Source organism: Propithecus coquereli, unplaced genomic scaffold, assembly GCF_000956105.1.
Source record: "Propithecus coquereli isolate 6110/MARCELLA unplaced genomic scaffold, Pcoq_1.0 Scaffold289, whole genome shotgun sequence".
In the NCBI taxonomy this organism is placed as follows: Eukaryota; Metazoa; Chordata; class Mammalia; order Primates; family Indriidae; genus Propithecus; species Propithecus coquereli.
Window position 1 is genome coordinate 295,268 of NW_012148496.1, and position 6,301 is coordinate 301,568.

The 6,301-nt window shown below is 37.4% G+C and overlaps 1 pseudogene; it reads right to left on the minus strand.

Annotated features, from left to right (window-relative positions):
* Positions 1-5,433: 5,433 nt before the first annotated feature.
* The window catches only part of LOC105813717, a 2,772-nt pseudogene continuing 1,904 nt past the window's right edge, over positions 5,434-6,301 (minus strand).

The window sequence follows — 6,301 nt, forward strand, 5'->3', positions numbered from 1 at the left end:
AAGAGGCCAGATCACAAGGCCTCACAGATCAAGGAAAAAACTTTGTGTTTTATTTTAAATGTGATGTGAAGAGTTTTGAACAGTGGAGTGGGATATCCTAGCTTACACTGTAAAAGGATCACTCAGAATAGATTATTGTGGAGAGACAGTGGAAACAGGGTAGCCAATTAGGAGGAAGGAACCTAGGTGAGAAATGGTGGTGATTTGGATGAGAGTAGAAGTGATCAAGGTGGTGAGAATTAACTAACCAGATTTAGAATATATGCTGCAGTTAGGATGATGCAATGTGCCAATGGATTGAATGAGGGCATTAGAAAAGGAAAGGAGTCAATGATGATCCTGACATTTCTGGCTTGAGCAACACGGTGAATGATAGAACCATTTACTGAAGTGGAGAAGACTGAAGAGGATAAAGTTTGGGCAGCAAGGAATCTAAAGTTTAATATGGACATGTTTAGTTTGGAATACTGTTAGACATCCAAGTAGATAGTCGAGATATGAATTTGGAGTTCAGAGGAGGGGTTGAGGTTGGAGATACACAATTTTTGGAATCATTGGCCTATAGATGATATTTTAAATGATAGAATTGGTTAGGATTTTCTAAGAAATGAATGTCAGCAAAAAATGAGAAGTCCAAGGATGGCACACTAGAATACTCCAATACTTAAATGTTGAGAAAAGAAAGCAAATCCAAAAGAGAGATTGAGAAGGGGAGGCCAGTGAGGTGAGAAGAAAGTCAGTAGGGGGTGTGAGGGAAGGATGGTTTTTGAGGAAAGAGAAAATGATCAACTGGTCGAATGCTGCTGTTTAGGTCAATTAAGTTGAGAACTGGATTAGGCAACATGAAGGTTATTGGTGACCTTGATAAGAGCAGCCTCATTGGAGCAGAAAGAAAGTAAGAAGTTTTGCTATGTAAAGGGGAGCAGAGAAATGAGGTAGTAACTGGAGAGACACATGGCATCAAGGAAGGGTTTTTATCAAGAAGGTAGGGAAAATTGGTGGTGTAGTAGAGAGATGGGGTAAGTATGGAGGCAAAGTCCTTGAATAAGTGAATTCTGTAGATATTTGGATATTTAGTCCTGGAGCTCAGTACAGAGGTGGAGGCTGGGGACACAGATTTTGGAATGATTAACTTACATATAATAGGGACAAATGTAAGAGTGGATGAAATTGCTTGGGGAGACTGAAAAACAGAAACCAAGGACAGAGCCCTAAAGAATAATAAAAAAAAAAAGATTAAGAGGATAAGTGTAGAAGACCAGTAAGGAAGACTGTGGAGGAATCTCTTCTATTTTCCATTCGTTTTTATGCTATACCACATGCCATATCGTTTCACCCCTCGTGCCTGGGAAGTCTTCCATTCCCTGGATTCACCCCCATCTCTCATAATCCCTTATACCTTTATTAGCACTTATTTCACTGCATTTACATTATATGTCTGCTTCTTCCACCAACCTGAAAATCCTCCCCAGAAAACTCCATTATTCATCTTTGTATCTACAACATTTAACATCATACCCTGAAACATAGTAGGTGCTCAATGAATGTTGCATGGAATCAGGGGGAAGTTAAACCATAAATAGTGTGTATAACACATAAGCATTAGAAAGTGTGAATATGCCTTTTATGCCTTTCTAAAAGCAGTATATATGTTGGAAAGAATTCACCAGTGAAGCCATCTGGAGTTTTCTTTGTAGGAAGTTTTAAACTATGAATTCGACTCCCTTAGGACATACATTTTTTTATTTATTGTGGTTTCAATCTTGGCAAGTTTTGTTTTTCCATTTCATCTGAATTGTCAAATCTATTGGTATAAAGTTGTTTATAATATCTTCTTATATTGCTAATGTCTATAAAACCTATAGTGATGTCCCCTTTTTATTGTTGATGCTGGTAATGTATTTTCTTTCACATTTTCTTTAATAACAGGCAAAAGATTTATATGATCTGAAGAGAAACCAGAGTATCACATTTTCTTGATTAGTCTTGCTAGGAGTTGATAAGTTTTTGTTAATCTTTTAGAAGATTATTAAGTTTGGCCTTGTTGATTTTCTCTCTTGTATATCTGCATTCTATTTTAATGATTTCTGATTTTGTCTTTATTTCCTTTCTTTTATTTTCTTTGCATGAAATTCGCTATTTTTTTCTCTAAATTTCCCTCTGAAATTTGAATCCTGTGGGTAGTTCTCTAACCAAAGTGACCTGTTAGAGGAGTCCTGAGTCTCACAGGAATGAGCCTGTATTAGTACCCTGCCATGCTCAGTCATTGGCTAGGAGTAGCTCATGGGAAGCATGGCCTCAGCTGCAGACACATTGGTAGATCCAGGTCAGTAGTGGGATCATTAATTAACTATGCTTTCCACAGCAGGGAATCTGAGAGACCCACTTTCATAATCCCCACAGTCTACTCTTTGTGCCCCACAGATCACTTTTTCCATGCAGGTTTGGGGAGAAGCTCTTCCATGGTTCCCATGGGCCTCTTTTCCTGAAGGGAAACTTGAAGAGGAAAATTAGTGGGACCAACTACAGCAATTTTTCTGGAGACCACAACTGATACTGATCCTCTCTCTCCTCCACTATCTACTCTAAATTCCCCTCATCACTAGTTATCACCTCAGCAAGTCTTGATGGCTTATGTGGTAGTATAATCCAAATCTTTATTCCTGAGGGGTCTGAGCTCCTGGTAACCATACACCCTTCTCAGGCCAGATTTACTGCGTATGTTCATTTGGTTATAATATGATGAGGCAAGAAAGCGTTGGGAGACACCCAAGTGTATCACATGGGCTCTGTAAAAAGCAGCACTACCTCCTCTTACTGATCAGGGCCATTTACCCCTGTCATGGTGGTGATTCTTCTTTTTGCCTGCTGGTCTCTGGACATAATGAGTCCAAAATGCCCCATCGGTAGCCATAGCTTGTAGTTCAATGAGACCTTCTGTGTATTCTAACAGGAGTGCAACCCCTTTGGGGACCAGGACCTCCAGCCCTACAGATCACAGACTTACGAGTATGGGAAGCACAAAATCCTCAAGTAGGTCATTGATAGTGAAGGCAAGTGGGGACATCCACTCCTTGATTAGCAGACCCATGTATTTTTCTTATTGGTGTCTGCTATGGTTTGAATATGTCCCCCAAATTTCATGTATTGCAAACTTAATCCCCAAATTCATACATTGATAGCATCTGGAGGTGAGGCCTTAGGGAGGTAATTAGCATTAGATAAGGTCATCAGAGTGGAGCCCCTGTGATGGGACTTGTGGCTTTAAGAAGAGGAAGAGAGGTCAGGTTCAGTGGCCTCATGCCTGTAATCCGAGCACTTTGGGAGGCTGAGGTAGGAGGATTGCTTGAGTCCAGGAGTTCAAGACCAGCCTGGGCAATAGAGAGACCCTGTATCTACAAAAAATAAATAAATAAATAAATAATAGTCAGGTGTGGTGGCATGCACCTGTAGTCCCAGCTACTCAGAAGGCTGAGGTGGGAGGATCACTTGAGCCCCAGGAGTTTGAGGTTGCAGTGAGCTACAATAACATCACTGCACGCTAGCCCAGGCAACAGAGCGAGACCTCGTCTCAAAAAGAAAAAAAAAAAAAAAGGAAGAGAACTTGAGCTGATGTGCATTGCCCTCTTGGCATGCGATGCCCTCTGCCATGTTATGACACAGCAAGAAGTCCCTCGCCAAATGCTGGCACCATATTCTTGGACTTCCCAGCCTCCAGAACTGTAAGTAATAAATTTCCTTTATTCTTAAATTACCCAGTCTGTATTATTGTGTTATAGCAACAGAAAATGAACAAAGACAGGGTCAAAAAGGCCTCTGATTTAATGTGTATAATAAATCCTGAATGATAGCACCCAATTCTTTCAGAGTGTTGCCTCTGAGTGGCACTTCACCTGTGCCTTTAGAAAGTCATTCCAGCTCTTGGCTTCTCTTGGGTTTTCTTTTTTTAAAAAAAAAAAAAAAGAAAAAGAAAAGAAAGCTATTCCAGCTGTCTATAAGGCCAGCTTTTTCTGGATGGTGTGGTATAACCAGTGGATCCCATGGAGACTTACCATGAAGCCAGTCTCCTAGTTGGATGCTATGTTACATAGGATTCTGTGCTTGCGGATCAGGCATTCTATAAACCCCCATATAGTGCTGGCTGAGAATCCGTGGGCAGGAAAAGAAAACCCATATCCAGAATAGGTATCTGTCACTGTGAGAATGAACCACTGGCCCCCTGGAATGAAAGAGACCCAAAGTAATAAATTTGTCACCAAGTGGCCAGTTGGTCACCTTGAGTAACAGTGCCACATTGGGGGCTCAGCATTGGTCTCTGATGCTGACAGTAGTTAAGCGCATCACTAGCTACAGCAGCCTTAGAAAGTTGGAGTCCATGTTTTCTGTTTTTTGTTTTGTTTTTTTTTATGTTTAAAAAATATTTTAATAAGCATATTCAGAATGGCAGACAAGGAATGGGGGAAGGGAATTATTTTACAGTGCAAAATTACTATGCATAAATTTAAAAACATCTAATTCATAATTTTAAATGCCTATTTAAATATTACTTCAAATACATTTTAAAGCTCAACAGATTTGTGTTGAATTGAGTTGCAGCTTCTGAACTCTATTTGAAAACACATCATGAAACAGAATGCCATTCCAAATGAAAATGATAGTGCTTTGCTAGGGATGGGAATGAGGTGGGGAGACTGACTTTTAACAAAGACTTCTTTTCCCAATGCAAATTGTCAAGAGTTGAAGAGTTCTGAAATGTACTAAATCTTAAGCAAATTAAATTCATGATATTATTAAGAATTTTTAAATAGTGCAATGACTTATCAAGTTATAGTGGCTGCATTATAAAGAACAAAGTACTATATGAAATAACCTGTATAAACACAAAATACAATTAAATATTTCTTTATGAAAAGCTGAGCATTGCATATTATAATAGTGGAATGTCTTTTATTAGGCATATTTTAAAAAGATAAGATTAAGAAAGTAAAATTTCCTAACATATATACATATGCTATGTTTGCAAACATGACTGAGAGAATTTACTTAAAATGTTCCTGTTATAGTAGTTTGCAAGAATTTCACAAACCTGCAAATAAAATGCATCTTTTTAAAAAGGTGAAAATGGTATGTATCTCTAATATTGCAACAATTTAAAAAGTATAGCATCACTAATCTTTTAAAACATTTCTATAGACCGTCTTTGACAAAGAGCTAGGATACTTTGGATTCATTAAATAAAATCTGATTTAGAAAATGGATTGTGAACATCTGCTAAAACTGCTGCCATTCTGGATAAATTAATGTTGTAAGTAAAACAAAACAAAACCAAACTCACATTTCTCAACATTTCCACCCAAAATTTTGATTTACTTGGATATGTATGTAACAACAGTGAATATATGTTATATGAAGTCAAGTGTCGTAAAGTGGCTTTTAACACTGGGAAAAAAATTGTTCACATTGGTGAAGGGAAGCAGTCTGAACATGTTAACAGTAATACTTCATGGGGGTAAGGCCTAAATGATAATTTCTCAGTGCAAACCTCTACTCAATTGCATTAGACAGTTGAGCCATTAAAAACAAGACCACAGAGGATTTATTTTAAAAAGACATTGGCTCTTGAACCGATGGCTGAAAATGAATTGGAAGAAGCATTTGGAGTAGGCCTATGTGAGGAAAACAAGAATAGTTAATAATCTTTTATAAAAGTTTGGATATAGGTTGGTCTATCAGCTGTATAAAACTACATTTTTTAACAAGAATTTAGCACTAAAAATAAAATGGTACTCTTACAAGGCTATGCACATGGATAATCCTATTTGTAATCACACAGAGCAGTGGTTATTGTATATCTGATTTTAATTTTGGAAAAACTTATCAAATCTAAAAAACTAGACTGGTAGCTGGAAAAGTTTGAAAAATTTTCAAACTTCATCACTTTCTCCTCAGAAAATCATTATTATTGTCTGCCAACAATTACTCCTCGTGTGTGCCAGTATCTAAGTGTCACTTGACCTTTTCTCCTCTGTTTAATGCAAAAATGGGAAATTTTATAATGCATATAAAAATAACTCAAAAGGATTCTGGTCAGCATGATACATTTAAGCACTTAAGCTGACATTAAACTTTTGTCTTGCTTCAAAAATAATTTTGAAAATTATAACAAATGCAAAACAAACTGCAATCGAAGCATCATGCTTAATTTTAGAATTCTCAAATTATTTGTCCTTAAGTAGAAATTTGAAAAAACAAATTTTCACAATCCTTTATGAATGATTTTACCACCTGGATAAGAAACATG